Genomic DNA, 27,977 nt, shown 5'->3' with positions numbered 1-27,977 from the left:
GGGAGAAGGAAATGGCAACCCGCTCCAGTAATCTTGCCTGGAAAATTCCATGGGCAGAGTAGCCTGGTGGGCTAAAGTCCATGGAGTCACAAAGAGTTGGACATGACTGAGTGACTAAACAACAACAGCTAGAAGTCAGGATAGTGGATACTTTTGATGGGGGGCAGAGACTGGAGGGACATGCAATGTCAGTTTATGGGCTGCTAGTGATGTGCTGTTTCTTGATCTGGGTGTTGGTCACATCAAAGTATTGAGTTGATAAAAATTCATTGAGTTATGTACTTAGGATTTGTGCCCTTCATATGTATACACTGAGCTTCGGTGAAAAATTCACAAGGAAGAGGAGCATGTTAATATTTCTGCACCATTATGGTCCTAGATTGCTGCCTAGACTGGAAGTCTCCATTGTGGTTTTTCCACCAGTAAAGTAATAAAATAATACCCGGCATTTTCTTCTGTCTGGGAGAGGAGAGTAGACATTCAATACAGTTTTTAAATAAGTGAAGAATGGGTCATAGCTTTCCTGTGGGACAGGTAAACTATTAAGTAAGAGAGTCAGGGAATTAAAAAACCCCTCTAGGGAAATTTCTAATATCACAGATTTTTATTATCTAAACCATGGTGTCCGATCTTTAGGAGGGGAGCCTCACACCTGTGCACACCATCTGGCTTAAATGTGCCTGTGCAACCCGGAGTCCTCCTTGTCTGTGTGGAGAGCAGCCCAGACTCTGGGTGGTGTGGAACCTCCCTGTGAGGAGCATTTCCTCTGTTCCACAGCCCCTAGAGCCCTCCCTGAGGCCCAGTTCAGTTGGATCTTTGAGGTCCTCCCTGTGTAAATGCTGCCTGGTCTTCTTCTCTTGGTCTTTGATGAGAAAAATGTGAGTGGGAGATGTTTGACCTAGGGGCATGGCTTATAGCAGAAGAGTAAATACCTCATCTTGCTGGGGTGCAAAAAAGGGAAATGAACAGGTACCATTAACAGGCTGACTGAGTCTGCCTGCATGCACACTGAGACCCTGTCCTATCCATAAAACTGGGCTTTTGCTTCCTCTTCAAAGGCTCAAAAAAACATCATATTATGCAACTCAAATCCAAGAAACAGCACAATATCAAGAAGCATGTACCTTGTGAAACCGGCTGACTCCTTTGTCTCTAAAGGTAGCCGCACTTCCCTTGGCCCTGGTGAGACAGACCAAGAAGTCTGAATTTTCAGAGCACAACCACAGAGCTCGGTTCTTGGCTGCTGTGTTGAATGTGGCAATCCACATTCCAGTAGGCTGTGAGCCTTCTGCCGGGGTCTCTTGAAGATTTGCTTTTTTTCTTTTCTGATGAGGTTGCTTAATCAGCTTGTGTAACAGGAGTATCTGCGTTTTGCCCAAGTGTTAGATAACGATGACATTTACAAAGAGATGAAGTCAAAGGGGGAATCCTGACTTCCAAAGACGGTCTGGTTTGCAGGGTCTTGTGAAGCCTGCCGGAGGCCCAGACATCCCAGCTCTGGTACTCAGATCTCACTCTCGGCCCTGGACATTATCCTCGCAGGACAGCCATCTTTAGGGTAGGGGCCAGTGGTGTTCTCTTCTTTTGCATTGTTGGGGACTGAGGAGAGAGGGGTGGATGCAGTGGTGGGTGGAGGAGGAGGATGGAGAAGAATTGGGTGGCATAGTCTTTGGAACTACCAAAATATGCCAAGAGGCTCTGGGTGTTGAAAGGCAAACCAACAAACATATACTTAGCATTAAGCCCTGGGTCTGTTACTGATGGCTTTTCCCCGACTCTGCTTCTAACTGCAACCCAGAGATCCAATTTTGGAGTGTCAAAGAGCTTTCCCTTTTATTCATTTGAGAGAGAGAGAATGAGGAAAATTGACTGTAAAGGTCTCTGCAAATCTGCCTATGTGAACTTGGGAAGGTCTGTGGTCATGTCCCCCCTGGGCTTCAGTTTTCTTCTCTGCTATAAAGCAAGCGAATTAGAATCTGATCTCTCAGGTCCCTTTCAGCATTCCAGAGTTTCTTCCAAACAGCTTCCCTGGGACGTACTATCACCAGAGACTTCAGTTAACATCCAAAAGTGTCTCCTATGAAGGATAACGTTGTAAGCCTCATTTACACAAATACCTCAGCTCAAATGTGTTTGCCAAATATACTCGATACTTTGAGGATCCGGGACACAGGCTTGGTTCATTTATGTTGGAGGAGAAGCGAGGAACATTCTGCAGAAAGGGGAGCTGACCAACAAGCTCAGGATTGGGTGATGTTCTGTGGCGGGCACTCTGCCCACTGTCTTACATGAAAGGTTATTTGAGGCAAATGGCAAGATTTCTTTATAACCCTTATAACTGGCATCAGGAATCAAAATCCTTTGTGATCCCCAGCTGGAAAGAGAAGGCACCCAGTCTTTGAGATGGACCCTAATAATGCCCCTTCTTTTATTCACAGCCATGTGTTGTCTCTTCCCTTGGGTACGGGCTGGACCTGGAATCTTACACCTAATTGATTGCAAGGATATAGGGGGAGGATCTATTCATATTTGTCATCAATATACACAGATACTCAATACTTCAAATGTCACCAGTGAGAATCAATCAATCAATAGTCAATTTCTAACAGTCATTATCCTTGTAAACAAGCTGCTACATTCACTTAAAAAAGCAACAAGGGCCTGCTTTTGTCATTGAGCACATTAATTTGCAAGACTTGAGTTTGATTGAGATATGGATTTGAAGCGTTTTTTAGTAGCAGCTTCTGGATTATGGGTTTCTTGAAGAGAACTCCAGCTGGCAACTTCAGGTCTGTGCATTCTTGAGTTAAATGTTTTCTGAGCTTGGGCAGCTCAACCCCAGATTTACAGCTGAAACCAAGGTACACACTCAATGTCCCTTTGCATGGAATGAATTATCTTAAAGGGAGTTATAGACAAATGGTAAATAAGGGTACATTTGCAGAAGAGTTTTAATTTCTTGTTCATATCCAAGATGGCCAAACTCTTAGTTCCCTGTTTTTCTTTCCATTTATTTCTTGCTTTCTCATTCTTCATTTGGTACTCTAGGGTCTTTCTGACACCTGATGGGAATAAAAGACATGTTCTTTAGCCAAAGGTTACAGTTTCCCACCACTCTAAGCAGGGTTCAGAAGAAGAGGTGTGGGGTAGAGAGGGGATTGAGTGGTGGAATTGCTCCAGCTGTCTTTGGATTGCCAAGGAATCTGAGTCCCTGGCTGTCAGAGGTTGTGCAGGTGTAATGGTCATGGCTCAGACTGGTGTGTGTCCCAACGTTCTATCTGTGCTGGACATCTGGCCATTGGGCCCCTGCTTCTGTGAAGATATATTTAGACTGGGCTGCCTGTAACGTCAAGAATGGCCAGATACCCTGGACTGGGCTGCCCAGGTTCAGCAGCCCACCAGTGTTTTCAAGATGTATAGCTCAGAACTAAGGACAGCATTGAGGACCCACATTCTAAACACTATTCTTTTAGGTGCTCTGCCCAACACCTTTGTCGATGCACCAGTCCATTTTACATCGAAGATCTATAGGCTTCAGGGTCCCCCAGGGGCAGCTGGGTGACTTAAGACATTACTTAAGCCTCATTACTAGCTGTGATTTGGGAATTCCAGGTCAAAGGGAAAGTAGAGCTTGAAATCCCCTTATCAAAATGCTCCTAAACTGGTAAACAGAAATCAAACAGATTAGATAAAGATTTGCAAAATAAAAATTAAATTGACCATGCAGCTACTTCCTGTTCTCAGAAAGGTTTCTCTTTCCTGTTTTGAAGGCAGCAACTGGTGATAGGTATCTGTCTGCCCTAGAGAGTCTCGGGGGATCTAGCTGTCCATGAGCATTCTACCTTTGCTTATAGTGACTGATTCCCTTTCCTCCTGCAGACCAGGGTTTTCAAAGTAAACCCTGAAGTGACTGAGGAATTGACTTTCAGCCCATGTACACATCGGTTTGGTGGACGTGGGTGGCGTAAGTGCCGTGTGGCGGTTCTCGTGCTTCCTGAGAGCAGCCAACACTCATTAAACATGATTTGTGCTATGAGCAGAAATGGCGCTGCCCTCCGGGAGCTCCCAGGCTCCGGGTCCCTCAGCTGGTCAGGACTGCTTGGACTGGGCCCATGGAAAGACTGCCCCTTCCTGGCTCTTCTCCTCTGGGCAGAGTTTGCGCTGACCAAGCTCCAGTGTGCTTTGCTTTCTAGTCCGCCTGGGTGGGTGAGAAAGGAGCAGGTTTCTTTTGGGTGGGGAGGAACATTCCTTTCTTCCTGTGGGGAAGGTGGTATTTATGTTTCTCAGAAAAGAGGTTCCTGGAGAATAACATATTGCTATATGCTTTGGATGTTTGGGATAAAAAGAGAACAATTTAAGCAATCTATTTCTCTTCTGAAGTGCTGTCAGAAGGGTCAAGAGGGAGTACAGCCTAGGAGAGCCCTTCTTCAGATTTAGTGTGTGAGGAAAGCAGTGGTGCTGAACTCTGCTTAAAATCACCTTGGAGCTTTAAAAACACGCGCGCGCGCACACACACACACACACACACACCCCAATGCTGAATTCCACCCCAAACCGATTAAGTCTGACTCTCTGGGCGGTGAGGCCTGAGTCTTAGTATTTTTTTTTTTAAAGCTCCCCAGGTGATTTTTATGTGTGGCCAAGGCTGAGAGCCACAGAAGTGGGGTATTGTGTAGCTTATATTAGAGGGTGAGGGAGATAGCATCTTGATTACCTGAGATTAAAGGAAAAAAAGAGAAAATGCATTCTCTGAGTCAGCCATTGTGCTGAGCACTTGTTTTAAACTATCCCATAATCTCCACGACACTGTGAGGTATATGTGATGCATCACTCTCTCTGTCTTGCAGGAAAGGAACTGAAGCTTAGAAGGATTAGCTGACTTGTGCAAGGTCCCCCAGCTAGGAAGTGGCAGAGCTAGAGTCTGAGGGAAGATCTCTCTGATTCCAGAGCCACTAAACCATGTACTCTGACCTACTTAGGGGCTGATGGTGCAAAAGGACCCCAGGCTTTGGGAGGATGTGTTTATGGCTATGGTAATGCTCTTCAGAGTCCCTTGGACTGCAAGGAGATCAAACCAACCAATCCTAAAGGAAATCAACCGTGAATATTCGTTGGAAGGAGAGATGCTGAAGCTCCAATAGTTTGGCCACCTGATCCGAAGAGCCAACTCATCAAGACCTTGATGCTGTGAAAGATTGAGGGCAGGAGGAGAAGAGGGTGACAGAGGATAAGATGGCTGTATGGCATCATTAACCTAATGGACAGGAGTTTGAGCAAACTCCGGGAGATAGTGAAGAACAGGGAAGCCTGCCATGCTGCAGTCCATGGGGTCACAGAGTCGGACACAACTTAGTGACTGAACAACAATGGGGCAGTCCATAAAGGCAAGTAATTTTAAGAGGGTTTTAAGGTTCCTTGCTGTGCAGCTTTCATTTGCCCTTCCCACGTTTCCTGCTGCTTTTGCTTTCCCTTTCATTTAGTTCTGCTTCTTCTGGCTTTCCAGAAGATAAGCTGGGCCAGAGCACAGTACCTATCAAGACCGAAATTCATTGTCTTTCTATCCAAACCTGTTTCTTTTCCTGTGAGCTTGTCTTCCAGAGGTTAACCTCCATCCTACCGAGAACTCCAGCCTGAAAACTGAGACTTGTCCTCAAACCTTTACACATTTTTATATCCATCCCCTGCCCCCTAATGTTGATGGCGGAGCTTGATCTGGAGACAACTCCTAATCATAGGAAATCCTCCTCATTTCTGTTCCTCATTGCCGTAAGACTGTTGCATTAGTCCTTTTTACCTTCTTCACCATCCCCCCTCATTTGACGATTTCTTTACGGAAAAAGAATGACATTCATTTAAAAGCAGGAGTGAAACACATTGTAGACTTTTCTGAGTGTGCCTTTTCATACTATTTTGAATTTTGAAACCACGTTAGTGTTCTGCCTATTCAAAGAATGAAATAAATCAGCAATGATGCAAAGAGAAAAAGCATCTTGAAACTGGATGAAAACTGAAGCAAGTGAACCCAGTGTATTTCAAATGAATGACATGACCACAATTAATGGGGGGGGGTGAATAACCAATTGAAATTATTTATGAACACAGGGTTTGGACTAAAGACACACAGTCTTGGAGGGCTGGGGAGATGGAGAGAACAGCAAACAAGTCCTGACCTCTTTCTAGTAGGTTTGTTTTTTGGGAGAAGCCCTTGAAACCCTCTTAGATTTAGTATAGAATTAGGTAATGAGTGCATTAGTTCATATTGGTGGGAACCAGTATTGTCACTATGTAAGAGGAGAGCTACAAATGTGGAATGAGGAAGTCAGGGAAAGAAACTGTGGGGATGGATCTGAATCTGAGACATGTAATGGATTCACAATCGTGTGTGTGTGTTCTCTAGGGATACATACATGTGTAGTTCCTAGCTTTTTCCACTGAAAAGACCAACAAGTAAGGGCACCCTAGTATTAATAGCAATGAGCACACCTGGCACCCAAATCTTGGTCTCTAATAAAAGGAACCAGGGATCCTTGGAGAAAAGGCTGATGCCAAGGCTGGGGCAGGGTAAGCTATGGGTTAACTTGATATATCTTATATCAGAAAGTATGAAAATGCTAAAAAAAAAAAACAAACCCTGAAACCCAATGGGGTATATCACTAGGACACAGAAGTCACTCTGAAGGGATTTCCAGTGGTCAAATAAGAGGTAATCTGAGCATTAAAGTTAAAGGGCTTCCCAGGTGGCACAGTGGTAAAGAAACTGCTTGCCAAGTAGGAGATGTGAGTTTGATCCCTGGGTCAGGAAGATCCCCTGGAGAAGGAAATGGCAACCCACCCTAGTATTCTTGCCTGGAAAACCCATGGACAGAGGAGCATGGTGGGCTACAGTCCATGGGGTTGACTTAGTAACTGAGCACCAGAGCACAAAGTTAAAGGCAGTAAATGAATTATAAAGCAGTGAAGAAAAAGGACTCCATGATTCCATTCTGATAATAAAGAGATACATACTAAAGAAAACTATGGAGGAGAAGGGAGGGCTTTTGCTTATAATGGAATGTCAAGTGCTTATTGGTGATTATGGAAGTAGTCCTAAAGTTGAAAAATTATCATCTTTGCTTAACCTAAAAATGTATTCCCTGAAATTGCTTATTAATAGCAATGTAAAAAATAACAACTGTACATAGAATGGAGAAAATGAAAACACTTTGGAGATCAAAATTCATATCACAAATGAGGGATGGGAAGACATCACATGTGGCCCTAGACTGGATCCCGTATTGCAGGGGGGAGAATGCTATAAATGACAGTTTGGGGATAACTAACAAAACTGGAATTAGGGCAGAAGAATAAAGTATTATAAGATGTTAAATTTACTGAACTTGATAACTATACTGTAGTTGTAGCAGTGAATACATACTTTTATTCTTAGGAAATATATCCTGAGGTGTTCAAGGGTAAATGGCCATGATGCATGTAACATATTCTCAAATGTTTCAGAAAAATAAATATACACAGATGCATACACATATACATAAGTACATACTTTTTAAAAGTGCAAGAGTGAGAACGCAAATGATAAAGCAGACAGGGCAAAATATCAACAACAGGCAAATCTGGGTAAAGTATCCGTGGATGTGCTTTATATTATACCTGCAAATTTAATTTGAAATTATTTCAGGAAACAATTATTTAAGAAGCAAAGTAATACGAACTCTCTCAAATATGCTATATTGTATACCAAACCCTGGTGGTGCTCAGAGGGTAAAGTGTCTCCCTGCAATATGGGAGATCTGGGTTCAATCCCTGGGTTGGGAAGATCCCCTGGAGAAGGAAATGGCAACCCACTCTAGTACTCTTGCCTGGAAAATCCCATGGACAGAGAAGCCTGGTAGGCTACAGTCCATGGGGTTGCAAAGAGTCGGACACAACCGAGTGACTTCACTTTCTTTCACTTTCTTTCTATACCAAATTTTAACACTCAGAGCACCACCAGTTCACAAACTCATAGTCTCAGTAAATGTAACATAGATTTGTTTATTTATTTATAAATGATATATTCTGATCAGACTTGGCCTTTCAGAAATTCTCTCCTTTCTCTGTTTTCTTCCCCCCTGCCCCTGCTTTTTATACACTTTTACAGCTTCTTATAGATCAGCTTGCTTCCAGTGCTGTTTGAAAGTGATTCAGACTTACATTTTTTTTCCTTTGGCCCTGCCACCCAGCATGTGGGATCTTAGTTCCCCAGACCAGGGATCAAACCTGTGCCTCCTGCAGTAGAAGTGCAGAGTCCTAACCATTGGAGCACTAGGAAATTCCCAAGTTATTTTATTTTTAATACAATGAGTATGCACTAAGAACATAAGAAATTAACTTTTTTAAAGTTGAGATCACACCTATCATTTCATAATAAAAAGATTTCCCCTACTTAGAAATAGGTTGAAGACCACTGATAGGCTAAATCCCCAGAATCCTTAAAAGGCATCCAAAATCTTCATGAAATCATCTCTGGCTTACTCCCCACACCCTCCAGCCTCACCTTTGTTTCTCAGCTTGTTATACTTCCCTTCTAGCTGCTCCCACACTTCCTTCACCCCCTTCTGTTGCATTCCTGTGGGTCTTTGTGCACTCCTGTGCATGCCCTCTCCCACCACACTTATAAGTGGTAGAAAAGGCAAAGGAACCAGAGATCAAATTGCCAACATCCGTTGGATCATAGAAAAAGCAAGATGATTCCAGAAAAACATCTACTTCTGCTTCATTGACTACACTAAAGCCTTTGACTGTGTGGATCACAACAAACTGTGGAAGATTCTTAAATAGATGGGAATACCAGGGGCTTCCCTGGTGGCTCAGATGGTAAAGCATCTGCCTGCAATGTGGGAGACCTGAGTTCGATCCCTGGGTTGGGAAGATCTCTTGGAGAAGGAAATGGCAACCCACTTCAGTAAAAAGAAAAAAAGAAAAAAGAGATGGGAATATCAGACCACCTTACTTGCCTCCTGAGAAATCTGTATGCAGGTCAAGAGGCAACAATTAGAACCAGACATGGAACAACAAACTGGTTCAAAATTGGGAAAGGAGTATGTCAAGGCTATGTATTGTCACCCTGCTTATTTAACTTATATGCAGAGTACTCTGTGCGAAATGCTGGGTTGGATGAAGCACAAGCTGGAATCAAGATTGCAGGGAGAAATATCCATAACCTCAGATATGCAGATGACACCACCTTTATGGTAGAAAGTAAAGAGGAACTAAAGAGCCTTTTGATGAAGGTGAAAGAGGAGAGTGAAAAAGTTGGCTTAAAGCTCAACATTAAAAAAGCTAAAATCATGGTATCCCGTCTTATCACTTCATGACAAATAGATGGGGAAACAGTGGAAACAGTAAGAGACTTTATTTTCTTGGGCTCCAAAATCACTGGAGATTGTGACTGCAGCCATGAAATTAAAAGACGCTTGTTCCTTGGAAGAAAAGCTATGACCAACCTAGACAGCACATTGAAAAGCAAAGACATTACTTTGCCAACAAAGGTCCATCTAGTCAAAGCTATGGTTTTTCCAGTAGTTATGTATGGATGTGAGAGTTGGATCATAAAGAAAGCTGAGTGTTGAAAAATTGATGCTTTTGAGCTGTGGTGTTGGAGAAGACTCTTGAGAGTCCCTTGGACAGCAAGGAGATCCAACCAGTCCATCCTAAAGGAAATCAGTCCTAAATATGCGTTGGAAGGGTTGATGCTGAAGTTGAAGCTCCAATACTTGGGTCACCTGATGTAAAGAACTGACTCATTGGAAAAGACCCTGATGCTGGGAAAGACTGAAGGCAGGAGGAGAAGGGGACGACAGAGGATGAGATGGTTAGATAGCATCACCAACTCCATGGACATGAGTTTTTTTTTTTTTAATCTTCTAAATTTTTATTTATTTATTTATTTTCTTTTTTTTATTCGTTTATTTTCTATTTTTTAACTTTACAATATTGTATTTGTTTTGCCATACACTGAGATGAATCCACCATGGGTGTACATGTTTTCCCCTTCCAGAACCCCCCTTCCACCTCCCTCCCCATCCCATCCCTCCAGGTCATCCCGGTGCACCAGCCCCCAGTACCCTGTATCATGCATTGAACCTGGACTGGCGATTCGTTTCACATATGATAATTTACTTGCTTCCCATGGACATGAGTTTGAGCCAGCTCTGGGAGTTGGTGATGGACAGGGAAGCCTGGTGTGCTGCAGTCCATGGGGTTGCAAAGAGTTGGACTCGACTGAGCAACTGAACTCAACTGAAATGGTAAACTCTCAGTCATAAAGGCATCTCTCCTTGGAAGCTTCCTCTGAGGGTCCCACTCTAGCCCAGGCAGAGGGCTCACCCTTGCTTGGGGCCATCGCTGTATCTTGTATGTGCCTGTATTCCAGCAATTACCACACTGTTCTGTAATTATTTCCTTCCTTCTCTGTCTTCTCTGAAGTATCCCTTGAGAGCAGGGACCAGATCTAGCTGGGTTTCTGTAGGTGCGTACAGAGAGGGGTGTGCAGTGTGGTTGAGTTGGTGGTGGCTGGAGTGGGCTCCCACTGCTCAGTCAGGCTCCAGACAGCACCTCTTCCCTGCACTCCATCGATGACCTCGGGGTGGTGGTGACTTGAAGCTGGGTAGGGTGGTAGCATTTACACCGTGGAAACACACACCACTTACTACCACCAGCAGGGAAGTATCCTTTTCTTTCTGGTGCCAAAGTGGGAAGTGATCAAGATGTGACTCGGGAGGTTGCCAGAGTTGCGTTTCCTGGAAAACCCAGACTGAAGGGAGATGCTGACGCATGGAGAGAAGCACAGGAACAAGACATGAAAACCAAGCGCTTGAGCATTTCAGCCCCCTGTTCCTCAGGCTAGGTCCACACTGGCTCCATAACTGAGTCCGATGAGCCAAGAAATTCCCACTTTCCTCCACTGTTTCTGTGTTTTAGTCACACTAGATCAAGTTGCATTTCCATCGTTTGTATCCTCAATTGTTTTGAGGAGTTTGAGGATAGAAATAGTTACATGCATTTTTATTTCACATGGTACCTGACACTGTCAGAGGCACTTAGAAGATGCCCAGTAAATCCATCAGATCCACTTTATGCAACATCCACAGTGGCCTGAGCAAGTGGTCTGGCTGAGTATGCTTTTATTTTTTATCTCGTGGAACTCATTACTTGGTGTGTTGCAATATTTAAATTACATTTTTACAACACTGCAACAACCAGTCCCTTTTCTCTTACCTATGTTGGTGAACATAGCTTTTAAATCTCAATTCAGGCTGCATAAATAGGCAGGAAGCAGTTATAATTTAGGAGCTGAAATTGTGACACTCATGGGATATTTTGCTTGTTTATGGATACAGTTAACTCAGGGATAACCACATGTATGGGCTTCCCTTGTGGCTCAGCTGGTAAAGAATCCACCTACAATGCAGGAGACTTGGGTTCGATCCCATGACTGAGCGGCTAAGCACAGCTAGCCACATGTATTGTTATATAAAAGCTTGTTCTAAGAATATTTTTAAAAGGCTTTCACAGCATCATTGGGTTAGATGCTCCCAAGCAGGAGGAGAAACCAGAGGCCCCCAAAACATAGGTGATGCCTCTGAGTCAGACACCCAACAAACTGTTATCTCTCAACACCCATGCATAGTTTGGTTCCAAGGTTCTATTTTAGATTTGGTTTCTCAATGACTTTAAACCTTAAAATAGAAGTGTACCAAGCAGACACCTCATTTTTCAATATAGAATTAAGTTCTGCCTGATAACGGATGGATATTTTCCACATTAATGCAGAATGTGAGCATGCATTGCGAGATAGTGTAATGCACTCCAGGAACCGACGGTGATATATTTAGATACTGATTAGAAGTAAAACTGATACATCATTCCTTATAATGTACATGAATAGTACCAGTGCATAACAGTGCCTCTTGGGACTGAGGTCATTTATTTTTCCTCCTGGATATATTGTTTATATCATGTTCTCTCCCTCATGTTATATATTAAATTGTTTAATGTAAGCCATAAGAGAGCAAATGGCACTAAAGTTTCCCCCACCCCCCATAAAATCTGAAGAATCAAGTCTTCTAAAGCAGGTGATCTGTCAGTTTTCATTCCTGAATGTCATTGGTACGAACAGCTTTTCTTATCAGTTCATTTCACATTCCCAAATCGAATGACTATTAATCTACAACATCTGAGCAGAAAGACTGGGCGCTTCCTGACTTTTATGCAGGTTACTTTCTGGATCCCAAATGTGTATCCATGTGAAGGAAAGCCTCTCTGTAGTTACTAGGAAAAATAGTTTATTATTAGAGAGTTTCCTCAGAGGTGAAGATGATTTAAAGTCAAGTTGGTAATTATGATTATTTTTGGAAAATATCTTTGTATGCATGTTTGTGTGAATAGTGGTGTACCAGTAAAGCAACCATATACCTTGGAAAGTAGGATGATCCAAAATTAAGCTGCTCTGTTCTGTTATCATAAATACCTCTTCAATCTATAAATACAACAATAATAATCACCATCGTGGAGGTTTATAATGCATCTGGCATTGTGCAAGAATTTCACATAAATCATCTCATTTAATCTGCACCAAGAGAAATCCACGGTGAGGTGGTTATGATTACTCCACATCCAATCCATCAGCAAATTTTGTTGTCTTTGCTTTCAAGATGTCTTCTGCATCTATTTCCTAACACCTCTCTTGCCACTGCCTGCTGAATGCTGTTCTCCTCTCTTGCCTGGATTACTGTGAAAGCCTCCTGATCAGCCTTTCTGCTTGCCTCTGGTCTCGTATTCATTAATGCTGTTCATCCAAGTTGCCAGCTTGTGGACACATGGTAGGATTGTACTTTTTCACTGCCTTTGAAGTTAGATATGTTCAAATGATTTGCTTGAGCCAATGAGATATGAGTGGCAGTGATGTGTGTCACTCCCAGACTGATGTGGCAGAGCCTGGGTGTGAGACACTGTGCTCCCTTTTCTCTGTGATGTGGTGACCTGCGATGATCCAGATAGAGAGTGCTCCATCCCTGGGTCCCAGAAGGCGGAAAGGTGGAGCAGAACCCTGGCTAACTTAGGAGGGACATGAAGTATGAGTGAGAAGTAGTCTTTGCTCCTATAAGACACAACATTTTTGTGGTTGTCGATTACCTTCTTGTTTTACGGATGTAGGGAAACTGAGGTCTAGGGACTTGATATTGTGCCAAAAATCATGTCAGATTGCAGTGACAAAAGATGACCTCGCCTGTCTTGTTGGATGCACTTCCCGTATATTCCTGTTTGCAAACAGCAGCTAGAATCATCCTTTCAAACATCCATCAGTTAATGCTACTCAGAACTTCTAAAGACTCATCAAAATAGAAAGAGACCCAAAGTGCTCACTTTCAGGCCCTTTATAATCTGACTTTGAAAGTGAAAGTCGCCCAGCCATGTCCGACTCTGCGTCCCCATGGACTATACGGTCCATGGAATTCTCCAGGCCAGAATACTGGAGTGGGTAGCTTTTTCCTTCTCCAGGGGATCTTCCCAACTCAGGGATCGAACCCAGGTCTCCCACATTGCAGGAGGATTCTTTACCAGCTGAGCCACAAGGGAAGCCCAATAATCTGGCTACTTCTTTTCTACTACCCTCCCCCTCACTCATTTTCCTTAAGCTACTCTTGTCTCTATGCTGTCACTTGCTGCTGCTGCTAAGTCGCTTCAGTCGTGTCCGACTCTGTGCGACCCCATAGACGGCAGCCCACTGGGCTCCCCCGTCCCTGGGATTCTCCAGGCAAGAATACTGGAGTGGGCTGCCATTTCCTTCTCCAATGCATGAAAGTGAAAAGTGAAAGTGAAGCTGCTCAGTCGTGTCCGACCCCTAGCGACCCCATAGACTGCAGCCTACTAGGCTCCTCCGTCCATGGGATTTTCCAGGCAAGAGTACTGGAGTGGGGTGCCATTGCCTTCTCCGGCTGTCACTTGATCTTTCCTCAAATGTTCCTGCCTTAGGGGCTTTGCACCTGTACTTTGCTTCTGCCTGGGTGGCTTTTACCCAGGTATTATGAGGCTCCTTCCTCACTTTATTATGGCCTGTGTTCAAATAGTGCCTCCTAGAGAAGCTTTCATTGGCCATCTTATCTGAAATAGTGAGCCAATACGCTCTAACTCCTTACCCAGCTTTAGTTTTCACTGTATCGCTGTCTGACATTATAGTTTCTATTTCTTTGTCTCTTGTCTGTGTCCCTCCTGAGGGTAGGGATTTCTGCCTGTATTGTCCACTGCTTGAGATTACTGTGCCATTACTGGCCTACCTCAGACACTCAGTAAATATTTAGTGAGTGACTGTGAGCCCCATTCACTTCTCACACATTCTGAGAAGTGAAGTAACTTGACCAAGGCCATACAAGTAGTAAGGGAGTTGTGGTCAGGCCTTGCTCTCTGACTTCCAAGTGCTCACAAATGGGACTGTTGTCCCCACAGCATCCTGTAAATTCCGTCAGCACACATGAGTGCTGGCCTTTGGGTCATACTAACCATGCGCTCTCTGGTTTTCATTTATGAGCCCTGAGGTTAGGATGAATGATTTTGAAAAGTTGCACGCTTCGTTGTGGTTCATTTGTCACGTGGGTCATAATTTGTTTTCTAATTTCATCTGTACCACATTCTCTCATGCTAATGGAGAAGATTTGTCTGATAATAAGCAACAAATCATGGATGATCCCAAAGTCACTGCTTGCAAAATGAAAGGTTTCTGCACTTTTCCTTGAAAATGCAAGTATCTGCTGTTTTGGAAACTCACCTTGATCACAAAAGTGATGCAGCACTTTGACGGGCCCATGTCTCTGAGGCTGGAAGGAGCCCGTTGGCTGGGCTGGGTGGGGGTGATGTGCTCGGTTTATGGAGCAAAGGGCTTCCACCTGCATCTGGCTCAGCTTCCAAGGGTGCCTAGAACCAGGCTTGTCCTGCTCACAAAGTGGACCCACGGAGTGGAGATATTGGAGAAGGCAGTACCTAACAGAGATAGGTTTGTCAAGAAATGTAAGATTTGCTCAGCTGATCAGCTAATAGCTCATTGAGGTTTTTATGGAGTTACAGATATTTGGAAAAGGAAGCACCTTGATTGCGTTAGATTTACTGCTGGAGGGGTTGAAAATGGAACATTCCTGGGCGCCACTTCAACGCTACTGAATCAGGGTGGAGCTCAGATCTGCTTACTGAACCAGCTCCTCAGGTGCTCCCCATGAACGCTCAACTTTGGGTCTAGTGCAACCTTCTTATTTTATAGGTTTAGAAAAACTGAGGATTGGATCCTTGTGGAAATGCTAATGGTAAATTGCAACACAGAAAGGTGAAAGTAAGTTTCAGGGCAAAAGAAAAATTATCATCATTCATCTCTCTCTTTTTTTTTTTTTTGATGAGCATCTCCTTAATAAAAACACAAGTCCTTATAGGAAGCATGAGGTTTTCTCTACTATTACTTGAAGCTGGTGTTCTGATTCCCTGCACACCCCATTCTAGTGCTACTGACTCTCGTCTGAAATGACTGTCTCCTGTGAACCTGGCTCTTGTGTTTACCAGCAGAACTGAGACTTCTAGGAGTTAGTCAGCAGCTGGAGAAAGTGAGAGGAATAGTGAGAGATGAGAGAAGGAAAAGAAAAACGAGTCAAACCCAGCAGATTATTCATCAAAATAAATACTGTGAAGAGCTTTTTCAGAGGCCCTGATGCCATTAGACCAGTGAATAAACATAGTGCGCATTAGAGAACCCAATGTATCTATGTGGACGACCTAATTGTTTTTTTTCCTCTGGTGTGAAATAAGGCTTAGGCCCTATCAATCAGCCCAGGAATGACTAATGATTAGAGAACAGAAGATTCTGCGTAGTTTATCCTTTGTATCAATACATGAAAAAAAAATATCCCTAGAATTTTGTGATCAAATGCGGCTTTAAGTGAACAGATAAGAGCACAAGTAAATGGAAGGACTCCTCTATTCCTAAGAGAAGTTGGTGAACTGCCCACATAATTTGCTGATAAAGGCCCATCTGTTAAAACAAAAGTAGTGTTGCATTGGCAATACATTTCAGCCGGAGACCATAAGTGGTTATTTTTTCTTGACGGTCTTGTTGGTTTTTTTTTTTTTAGCCCCAGAAAACTATTTGAGAATGAAATATAGATGATGATATTGGCCTTAAGTTACGGTTACACTTTCTGCTGGGAGAGAGAAAAACCCGTCAGCCAAAATCCTCTGGTAAACACTGTTGCGTGATAAATTGTTATGAGAATAAAGTCATAAGGAAAACTCAGCTTCGCAAATGACACACGTAGAAAAACAGCAGATGTCTGATGAAGTAAAGAACCAACTTATTGCCAAGACCTTGAAAAACAAAATTAATTTCCTTTCGTCTTTGATAATGGTGATGTAATGTAGTTAATAGGAAGAGCCTGCCACGCTCAAGTAGTTATAAAAGGAGAAACGTTCGCCAGGCACCGGGTTGGAATCATGGGTTTTAGTTGCTGTTACTCTTACCACGTTAGTTGCTAGATGAGGAGGGTGAAAGACCAGGGAAATTGTTTCGTGTTGCTTGAAATGTAAATAGGCTTGGGCTCTATTAGTATTTAAAGGAGATATTTCCCAAAGAGGGGGAAAAAGCAGTGAAATCAGAGTTTTGCTTTCCACAATGATTTCAGATATGTGAAGCCTTTGAAAATCATTGGCAAAAAAGATACTCTACATGAATAAGGCCTTATTTTACAACATAATTAAATTTCTGTATGGAGGAGAATGTTTGATTTTTAGGTCAATGAGGCGCATAGTTGGTGTCCTTTTCCATCCGGGTGAAATTTTAAAGCACACACTAAGGAAAATAATTTATCAACTACTTAAGCTGTGAACACTTTCTGAAAGAAAGAAAGGGTTAGTCGCTCAGTCGTGTCCGACTCTTGAGTGACTTTCTTTCGGAAATTGTGCAACTGTCTCCTTTCAGCACCATCTAAAAATAATCAACACAAAAGCTTATTTTAAGGAACACGCCACTCTTGCTGGCATCTTGAGCTTCAGAATGTGGATGCTGCTTAGTTTTCTGGCCCCAATAAAGTAGGTTTAAAGTAAACAATGTGGCAGGCAGCCTGCCTCTGGTCTCTGCGTCAGAACTGGCCCCATTCTCCTGCACACCTGAGTTTGTTTTGTCTGCTCTGAACTGCATACCTTTTGAACAACCTCTTGGTAAGGTTACTCTGAGTCTCAGAAAAGGCGATATCCCTCTTATGACAGCTGGTGGGCAGAGGGTCAGGAGATCAGCCTCTAGAAGTACTAGTTTGATGGGGTTGGTGAAGGGTCCCCCTCTCTCCTGGGCGTTCCCTGGGATGTGCGAGCACGAGGGATGGACAGCACACGTGTGTCCGCCTCTGGGTCCCTTTTTCAGTGGCTTCCCCAGAAGAAACTGTGGACGGATCAACACGCCTGACCTGGAGACTACTCCCTCAGTGTGAAGGCTAGAATTTAGAACTTTCTCTTGTTATTTTGAGGCCAGTCCCTCTTCTCTGGGGGACATTCTTCTCCTTTGAGAAAAGAACTTTGAAGATGGGTCTTTTCCAAAGCTATGAAAGTATACATTGAAATCTGGGAGAGATGCGAGCTTTATCTGTTTTGTCTGTCCTTTTCCTTTTATTTTCTCTTTTCTGCTTCTAGGCCATTTATATTGGAAACACATTTGAAAGGTCCTTTGTTTGTTATTTTTTCTTTTTTCCACTTAATTCATCTGGTATAGATTTGGGTTATCTAGGAGGGAAACCTGACATTATACCTGTTGGCCTAAACTCCTTTGCTCTCATGAGAAGCTGCCTGGTCCATGATGTAATAGGAAACAAAAACTATGATTGCAATAGGAACCACTTATAGGGCATGGTATCATAAAAGTGTTAAGTGCTTTTTATTTTTTTTTTTTTTACAGTCTTGTCAAACTATCTTGTCACAGCAAAAACACAAATTAAGTACTGAGAATAGCCCCATTTTACAGAGGAAGTAACTGAGGTTTGGAGAAGTTAATTTGCCCAAGATCACAAAAACTGTTCCTACACCAAAACTGGGATCCCAAAGCCTTTACTCTTCACTGCTTCAGGCTATACTGCTTCCCAATGCTCTCCAACACTGTACTTTCTTTGCTTTTTTTTTTTAAAAAACCCATTATCCCCAGTTACCCAGGAGTGGAGAGATGTCTGGTGACCTGGACACTTGTTTTGGTAAACTGGCTTGAGAGAGAAGGTCCACAAGCACACAGACTCTCCCTATTGTGAAAATGTTCCTATTAAATTCAGTCACTGGGTTAGTACACCATGAAGGCTGATGAAAGTTCCCGTTTAGAAAACTGGGTCAGGCTGTGGAAAGTACTTCCCCACCATAATATAACAAGTTTGAAAGCTGTTGCTTTTTTGGTTGAACTGGGAGATTTGGATATATCTTCAAAACCTTCTGTCTGTTGCTATTTCAGCTGGGGCATTTTTAGCTCAGTAGTCAAGCTCCAGAAGAGATGGAAAGAGAGCCTGCTAAGCAGAGTTGTAAATCTTAAACACTTGCATTTTCATACAAATTCAAGCAGAAAGGAATAAGAACTTGGAAGCTCATCTTACAGAAGAAAATATTAAGGGAGAAACTGGTAAACTTCATGTAGAAATTGGAGTGGCAGGGGTTAAAAGGAAGGTGGAAGGGGCAAGAGTTTGATAGATATTCTTGTGATGTTTTCCAGAAAAGAAGAAAGGAAAAAGAGAGAGAGAGACACAGAACGATCTACATGATGGACAGATTAAGAAACAAAAGTCAGCTATCCAGATAAAAGAATCATAATGGTCTCAGGGTTGGAAAAGAGTAAGTTATTTCCTTCTCTGTTTTTCTCTGAAATATTATCCCAATGTTTTTATAGCTTTGTTTGAATGGTGTTGATGCTGAGATAGTTATTATAGAAAAATTAGGACTTGTAAACTTCTGTATAGATTTTACTCTTAGGAGTACTAATATTTTTAGCCCTGCACATTACTTTTGGTAGAAATTTGCCACAAAGAAGGCAGAATTCATCTTATATCTTCCATAAACATGAGCTGTTTGTCACCTGGAACAGAGAGCAGCAGTTTCTACAAGTGTTACATTTCAAATAATTTTGCTTTCTTTCCTTGGAGTTGATGGGAGTAATATCTGAAAACCCAGAAATGCTCATGAACAGCCTGAAGTAGTTGAACTGTTATCATGCAAATAAGCACTGGTCTAGTATGGGTATGAAGGGGTTGGAAACTGACTACATATTACATGACACAAATGCACACGTTTCAAGGGTATCACATGCTTGTGTACCACGAGCTGATTCTCTTTACCATACTGATGTTTTGGCTTTTCAAAACAAAGACACAGTTAAAAGCATGGGCCTTCAAGACAGATGAGATACACAAGCTTCAGATACCAACTCTGATACTTATGTGTTCCATGTGTGTTTGTCAATCACTTGAGACAACTTCCTCATCTGTGAAGTATGGATAATACTACCTCATAAGCTGGCCAAGTGGACTGATGTGAGAATGTGTTATGAAAACATTCCTGGCAGGGAAGGTACTCACTAAATGGTGACTATTATTATTATTATCAGAGGCTGAATATCTCTAAGCATTTTAATATGTAGGCAGTTTTGTGTTTGGAAACTAGAGAAGCCCTACTGCAGTCAGGCAGTTCCCACAACACTGGGAGGGTAAGTATAGTGTTAGGGTGTTTGAAGTGGTTGTGAAAGTGAAAGTTGCTCAGTTGTGTCCGACTCTTTGCGACCCCATGGCATATACAGTCCATGGAATTCTCCAGGCCAGAATACTGGAGTGGATAGCCTTTCCCTTCTCCAGGGGATCTTCCCAGCCCAGGGATCAAACCCAGGTCTCTCGCATTGCAGGCGGATTCTTTACCAGCTGAGCCACCAGGGAAGCCCAAGAATACTGGAGTGGGTAGCCTATCCCTTCTCCAGCGGATCTTCCCAACCCAGGAATCCAACTGGGTTCTCCTGCATTGCAGGCAGATTCTTTACCAACTGAACTATTGAAGTGGTTAATGCTCTTCAAACTCCCTAAATCAGGGGTCCCCAACTACCAGGCCCTGATACTGGTCCATGGCCTGTTAGGAACTGGGCTGTGCAGCAAGAGATGAGTGGCGAGTGAGTGAAGCTTTATTTGTATTTACAACTGCTCCCCATTGCTTGCAATCCTGCCTGAGCTCTGCCTCCTGTCAGATCAACAGTGCCTCTAGATTCTTCAGTTCAGTTCAGTTCAGTCGCTCAGTCGTGTCCGACTCTCCGCGACCCCATGAACTGCAGCACGCCAGGCCTCCCTGTCCATCACCAACTCCCGGAGTCTACCCAAACCCATGTTCATCGAGTCGGTGATGCCATCCAACCATCTCATCCTCTGTCGTCCCCTTCTCCTCCCGCCCCCAATCCTACCCAGCATTAGGGTCTTTTCCAATGAGTCAACCCTTCGCATGAGGTGGCCAAAATATTGGAGTTTCAGCTTCAACATCAGACCTTTCAATGAACACCCAGGATTGATCTCTTTTAGGATGGATTGATTGGATCTCCTTGCAGTCCAAGACACTCTCAAGAGTCTTCTCCAACACCACAGTTCAAAAGCATCAATTTTGCAGCGCTCAGCTTTCTTCACCGTCCAACTCTCACATCCACTGGAAAAACCATAGCCTTGACTAGATGGACTTTTGTTGGCAAAGTAATGTCTCTGCTTTTAAACGTGCCATCTAGGTTGGCCATAACCTTCCTTCCAAGGAGTAAGCGTCTTTTAATTTCATGGCTGCAGTCACCATCTGCAGTGATTCTGGAGCCCAAAAAAGTAAAGTCTGACACTGTTTCCACTGTTTCCCCATCTATTTCCCATGGAGTGATGGGACCAGATGCCATGATCTTAGTTTTCTGAACGTTGAGCTTTAAGCCAACTTTTTCACTCTCCTCCTTCACCTTCATCAAGAGGCTCTTTAGTTCTTCTTCACTTTCTGCCATAAGGGTGGTGTCATCCGCATATCTGAGGTTATTGATATTTCTCCCGGCAATCTTGATTCCAGCTTGTGTTTCTTCCAGCCCAGCGTTTCTCATGATGTACTCTGCATATAAGTTAAATAAGCAGGGTGACAATATACAGCCTTGACGTACTCCTTTTCCTATTTGGAACCAGTCTGTTGTTCCATGTCCAGTTCTAACTGTTGCTTCCTGACCTGCATACAGGTTTCTCAAGAGACAGGTCAGATGGTCTGGTATCCCCATCTCTTTCAGAATTTTCCACAGTTTATTGTGATCCACACAGTCAAAGGCTTTGGCATAGTCAATAAAGCAGAAATAGATGTTTTTCTGGAACTCTCTTGCTTTTTCGATGATCCAGCGGATATTGGCAATTTGATCTCTGGTTCTCTAGATTCTTATAGGAGTGCAAACCCTACTGTGAACTGCACATGTGAGGGATCCAGGTTGCAAGCTCCTTATGAGACTCTAATACCTCATGATCTGATTTTGCCTTATGGTGAGTTGTATAATTATCTCATTGTATATCACAATGTAATAGTAGAAATAAAGTGCATGATAAATGTAATGTGCTTGAATCATCCCCAAACCATCCCCCACCTACCCTGTGGTCCATGGAAAAATTGTCTTCTATGAAACCGGTCCCTGGTGCCAAAAAGGTTGGGGACCAGTGTCCTAAATAACAAATCAGATGTTTCATAGTCCCTCTGGAGAAGCTGTGCCCTTCCTCTGAGGAACACTGGACAATTTGTTTATTCATTCATTCATCTATTGTTTATTTAGCTCCTACTGTGTGTCAGCCATTGCTCCTACAGTGTGCTAGCCACTGGATATTTGAGACTGCAAAAAGTAGGTGAAGTTCCCCCTTTGTGGAACTTACATTCTTGAAGGAGGAGAGGGCTAAAAGTGAATAAATATACCCAGAATATTGCTTGATGATTGTAAGTACTCTCAAGAAAAGTCTCAGGGTGATGTAGTGGAGAGTAACTCGGTGGAGTAACTGACTCCAGTGGGGAGGTCCAGGAAGTGTTTCTGGGCAAGTGATTATGGAAGTAAGAAATGAAAGATGAGAAGAAGACAGAGATGGGTCTTCCAGGTAGAGTGAACAGCAAATGCAAGCACCTATTGGCAGGCAGGAGCTTGGTGTGCTCAAGGGAGAAGGCCAGAAACGTGATGTGGGAAAAGGAGAGTGGTGTAGGGTAAGGTCATGGCGAGAAGATGGAGACGAGGAGCAAAGGATTGGGGAGGGAAAGAGGAGGCACTGCAGGAAATAGTTCCATGATCAGACTCTACTGAAGTCTCCTAGAATGGAGGCTTCCGATTAACGTAGGTTGATGCCTTGCCCCTCAGGCACCTGAGAGAAAGTTCAGGAGACTAATACAAAGGGAACTTGCCAGGAAAAGGAACACTAGAATTTTGGTGGTAACTTTACTTTGGAAAACACACAAAAAAATCCTCATTTTATTCGTCTTGTTGGTGGACGAAGGTAAAATGGAGCCTCTGGAAAGCTTTTGAAACATCTATTTCAATTTCTCCTCCAGAAGTTTCTAAAATTATATATATATACTATATATTATTATATAAAATTATATATATATACTATATATAATTATATAAAATTATGTATATTATATATAATATATATACATTTAAATAATGTATGTGTGATTTAATATATAAATATCTGTAATGTGTTACATATATATATTTACATAGTTGTTATATACATAGTCTTATATTTCTATTAAAAGCTTAAAATCAACTGCTTTCAATCTGTAGCAATTTTGATATTTTTGAAAATAGGAACATGATATATGAAGTACACTGCTTCCTAGAAATAGACACATTGGCAGTGTGTGTGACACATTCAGCCTTAATTTCCTGACTTTTTGGCCCACACAGAACTCATACCCTTGGTAGTTTCCTGTCAGGTGATGTGACCACAGCAATACGTCTCTTTAACTCTGTTGGGGAAGGCATGGTGCTAAAGAGGCCAAGGTCATGGGGTCAAACACCAGTGGTTGGTTATCCTTGTTTGGTTACAAGGCCAAGAATTCACTTAGCCTGTTTAGGCACATGTGCCTTTGGCTGTGAGGAACCCAGGGGACGTGTGTCAGTGGACAGGACAGATATGTTGTGGTCACAGGCATGTGGGACAGCAGAGGGTTGCCTCATAGTGGCTCCCACAGAAACACTTTGAGGCTCCTGTTTGGTCAGCAAAATCCTGTGATATTTGAGAAATTCAATGGAAAGATATATTCTGAAAAATGTTACTCTTTATGGAGGCTCACTCATTGGGCAAGTCAGTTTTTGCTGTGTTTGCTAGGATGATCTTATCTATCTACTGTATTCAATGTGCGTGCATGCTCAGTCACTTCAGTTATGTCTGACTCTTTGTGACACTATGGACTGTGGGCCACAAGGCTCCTCTGTCCATGGGATTTTTCAGGCAAGAATACTGGAGTGGGTTGCCATGCCCTCCTCCAGGGGATCTTCCCGACCCAGGTAGTGAACTGGTGTCTCCTCCATCTCCTGCATTGCAGGCAGATTCTTTACCCACTGAGCCACTTGGGAAGCCCTTCTGCCTAAGAAGAGTACATAAACATTTTATGGAGCTTCATAGTTTAGATTAAGTAAGTGCATAATTTGTCAAAGTGTTAAAAAAGATGATAGGAAAAAATACTGCATTGTAGAATTAAATATTCAAATATGGTGTGAATGTTTAAAGCAGTGAAGGCCAAAAGGGGTGAGTCCAAGGAGGTGGTTTGGGTTTGGAGGTACTTTTGCATCTAGAGGAATTCTTTCCATGACCTCAATGACTGAGCACTGGGGAGGGAGTCTTCTCCTTCAAGGCCAAAGATGGTTGAGATGCCAGGTGCTCTTATTTTTCAACCCTGGTCCAAAGAGAGGCTTGACTTGGGCTAGAATTGCAACCCGTCAAAAGAGGTAGCAGCAAACTGAGTAAGTCACCAACATAGTGATGATCACTCTTTAGGGATGAACAAGGGCACTAAGAAGCCGACGAACCCTAGATATATTCATCAGGGTGAGGGCCCCCGTGAGGCCATTATCTGCCAGAGGTGACAGTGGAGCTTCCAGCCCCTGCCCCAATTGTCCCACTTTAGCCTCACCTGGCTGGTTTCCTTGATGGAGGAAAATGTTTCTCTTTTGGCTGGTTTGGTCTTCCCCCCAACCCCCACCACTGTGGTTTTGTATGGTTTTGCTCAGAGAATTTTTTCCCACAAGGTAGACCAGTGGTGTTGATCACTTTTAGGCCAAGGATGCCAAGTTCTGTCTTTAGGCAGGTAGGCCATTCTGGGTGAGTTTGTTGAGAGGTATGGTATATGTGTGGGATTCCCTGGTGGGTCAGTGGTAAAGAATCCGCCTGCCAAACAGGAGACTCGGGTTTGATCCCTGGGTCAGGAAGATCCCCTGGAGAAAAGAAATGCCAACCCACTTCAGTGTTCTTGCCTGGGAAATCCCATGGATAGAGGAGCCTGGTGGGCTACAATCCATGGGGTTGTAAAAGAGCTGGACATGACTTTAGTGACTAAACAGCAACAGCATGGTATACATGCATCCAAAGACTGTTTGACTCTGAACGTTCATGGTGAACTACTTGAAAGTGCTGGCAAAGTAGTGACTGAACACTGGGTCTAAAGACAGCTGCATATTACCTTAATAGAACAAAAGACTTCCCCATTGCTCCTCAAAAGGATTAGTGCAAATCATTGTGCTAAGAGGAGGAAAAGAAAAATACTCCTGCTGGGAGACAGACATCAATAAATCACGCCAGGCTTCTTTAAAATGGTGCACTTGAAAACTAAAGAAATTAATGTAAAATATGTGTTTCCTGAAGGTCACAAACCTAAAGGGGAAGGTACATGGTATTGCTAGACCTGTTTCTAGGTCCCCACCAATGTACTTAATCATCCATGCTCTCCTCCATGAAATGTTTTCTCCTGGCTTAATTGACAGAAATACAAGGATAAGGGAAAAGTGTTTGAAAAATAATGAATATACTTGGAGATAGTCAATGTAAACACACCCATTGCTTAGATCATATAAAAGTTTGGATGGAGAAGACTGGGGAAGATGTTATGGAAGAGAAAGGCTACTGCCTCTTGGTGGAAGTTAAAAGTGCTGGGCTGGGAGGGAACTTGCAGACTCTTTTGTCTCAGGCTGGCAGTTCATGTGCCAGCTCTGAAGTCAGATGCCTCCATTCAAATTCCAGCATTTCCAGTCACTTCCATGTGAGCTTGGGGAAGACAGTTAACCTCTTTAGGACCACATACCTCATCAGTTAAATGGTACCTATTTCACTGGACTCTTGTGTGAGGACTACAGGAAATAATGTAAAGCTTGTCAAGTGCTTCACTCTTTGCTGGGTAAACGTGAGCTCTCAATAAATGGTAGTTGTCAATCTGAAGTCATGCTGTAGGTGAAAATATACAGACAGCTTGGCAAGGAGTCTCCATTCTTCCTGTAGACTATAAATGTAAACTTGACACACACTGTTGTCTGTATTCTAGGCTTAAGCTGTAACCCTCTTTGTGTCACAAGACACCGTTTTCCCCCTTGTTTTTCTCATCTTCTGGCCTATGCTGCTAATCTATTGCTTTCTCTTATCTGGAGTCTAAATTAGGGTGGATTAACATTAAAGTAATATTAATAATAGTATTAATACTAAAGCCCCTCTGGGGCTTCCCAGGTAACTCAGTGGTAAAAAATCTGCCAGCAATGCAGGAGACATGGGTTCAATCTCTGGATCAAGAAGATACCCTGGAGAAGGAAGTGGCAACCCACTCCAGTATTCTTGCCTGGGTAATCCCATGGACAGAGGAGCCTGGTGGGCTGCAGTCCACGGGGTTGCAAAGAGTCAGACATGACTTAGCAACTAAACAACAACAACACGCCTTAGTAATCTTTGTGGAACATTTTCCAAACTAATGACAAGCTCAAATTGATCTAAATATACATTTATGTATCTTATGAAGGAGGAAGATACAAGACTTTATTTCTAAAATTTTAATATATATGTGATACACATGAAGGCATGTGTGAGTAAATGTAACATCATAATTAATGCGGCAACCTAGATGCTAGATTCTAAATGGGTTCCATGGACTATTTCAGCAACTCAGCTCTACGTAGTCTCTCTTCTCCAATTTCATGGATTAAGGATTTCAGTATCAAAGAAACGGTCATAGGAGAGTGATAGAGGAGTTAATGGAATTGATTTCTAAAATGAATATCCTTAAGGGTTTAAAAACAATTGGTGTATCCCAAATGCACAGCATCCTTGCATTTAACTTTTTTGAATCGTTGTACTTTTTTATCCATAGTTCTGATCGTCGTCTGTGGAGTACTTTAGAATTCTTTAGGATGAGCAATGGGAGAAGCATATTAATTTTTATTATAGTTGCTAAATTGCCAAGTTAATTATTAAAATGAGGTTGCCTTCCTTAGGTAGCTCTCCAGTAACTCTTGCACACTGAGTTGGTGTGGAAGGCAAGTTGCTTTCGGAAGATCTAAAAAGTCCAACTGTGGCACTAGGCTTCCCCTTACATTTTGTGTGTTTAAGGCCAACAAAGACTAGAAAAGTGTTTGGAGGGCTATTGGGGGTTTTGATTTTTAATTCAGAGAGCAAACTATTTTCAGCTCTACACCAAATCTCCATGGGTCTCAAAAAAAAGGCGTAGCAAGCCATGGCTATTCCAGGGACCAAATAAATCCTGAAGGAAAATATTGTATCGTTCTGTTTATTCCCGTGTCAGGAGTTTATTGATCGAGTGAGCTCTCCTATAGCTCGGGCAGCCTTTGATCTGCCAGGGAGAAACTGGGTTTGGGATTTTGGCGGAAGGGAGGGGAGGAGGTTGGGGAAGGATTTGGAATGTAATGGCCCTTGTTATCTGTAGTGGCCAGAGACGCCCTGACACGGGCCAGCTCAGAGCTGCTGCTGGGGAGGAGCGGAGGCCAGGGCATGGCCGGCAGAGCTGAAGGCTAGGGCCTTGGCATTTTCAACGGGGGAAGCACTTAGTTAAAGCTGCTGGAGTGATTTCTTGCTGCTAATAGATTTGTTTCTTTAGAGGCAGATAAGTAAAGGAAACGATGACTTTTAAGTGAATAGTTCCCCTGCACAGGGCTGGTTAGTGTCAGCTAGTCTGGTGGCAGGAAATACCAATGGTTTTTTTTTTGTAGCCCAGTGACAAAAGGCTTTGCTGTCTCCCCTCCCCCGTCCCCACCTTCCCACCCTCTCTCCTTCTCGCCTACAAAACGCAGACGCTGGCCCCTCTGCCTGCTGGTGGAGGGCCAAGGCTTGTCTGAAAGCCGTTTAAGTAATTGCTCATAATTGCACATGTTTCCCCGACTGGGCTTTTACCTCTCCACCCCTGAAATTAAAAGGGGCCAAAGATGTGTGACCTTTTTCTAATGGGATGGGTTCTGGAACAAAGGAATTCAAGGAGGAGGCCCAGGGCCTTTATCAGGGCTCATCTCTGACAGCTGGCCCAGGCCTGGGGGAGCAGCAGGCTTGTCCTTTGTCACGTTGGAGGGGAGCAAGGGTGGAAGGGAAGTCCTCCTCCCCAGGCCTCATAGTTTTGTGTGGTGTGCTTGAAGTTCTCACTTCTCTTTCTTCCAATACTCAGCCTGAATATAAAATCATTGCCGGATGCCAAACACCCTTTAATTCGGAAATGGATTGACTGACAACGCCCCACGGCAGCTGGGGAGGGCAGCCTCTCCTGGATGACTCCTTATCTCTTGGATAATTCACTTTGTTTCTCATCTGCAGGTTCCTCATCTGCAAAACAGGGATGATGGGATAATGCCACCTGTCAGAGGGACTGGAGATAATATATGCAAAGCACAGCGTGGCACTGAGAAGGAGTTCAATAAATGGTTATTGTTTCCTAAATATGATTTC

The 27,977-nt window shown here is 43.1% G+C and overlaps 2 long non-coding RNA genes and 1 pseudogene across 2 annotated transcripts; 1 reads left to right on the top strand and 2 right to left on the bottom strand.

Annotated features, from left to right (window-relative positions):
- Window positions 1-27,968, top strand: LOC145513347 (uncharacterized). The gene is made up of 4 exons (XR_014059322.1): window positions 1-1,558; window positions 18,494-18,658; window positions 18,749-18,867; window positions 27,846-27,968. It is a non-coding gene; the product is annotated as an uncharacterized LOC145513347 (long non-coding RNA).
- LOC145513346 (uncharacterized) lies at window positions 1,807-17,500 on the bottom strand. Its single transcript, XR_014059321.1, has 3 exons — window positions 17,212-17,500; window positions 14,804-15,015; window positions 1,807-3,062 (listed from the first exon to the last, which is right to left on the bottom strand). It is a non-coding gene; the product is annotated as an uncharacterized LOC145513346 (long non-coding RNA).
- LOC145512450 (V-type proton ATPase subunit e 1 pseudogene) lies at window positions 23,900-27,412 on the bottom strand (annotated as a pseudogene).
- Window positions 27,969-27,977: the final 9 nt, after the last annotated feature.

The sequence above is a fragment of the Giraffa tippelskirchi genome, chromosome 7 (genome assembly GCF_054371585.1).
Source record: "Giraffa tippelskirchi isolate mGirTip1 chromosome 7, T2T-mGirTip1v1.2.pri, whole genome shotgun sequence".
Lineage (NCBI taxonomy): Eukaryota > Metazoa > Chordata > Mammalia > Artiodactyla > Giraffidae > Giraffa > Giraffa tippelskirchi.
The sequence above is the reverse complement of the archived record's forward strand: the minus strand, read 5'-3'. Positions and strand labels throughout refer to the sequence as shown.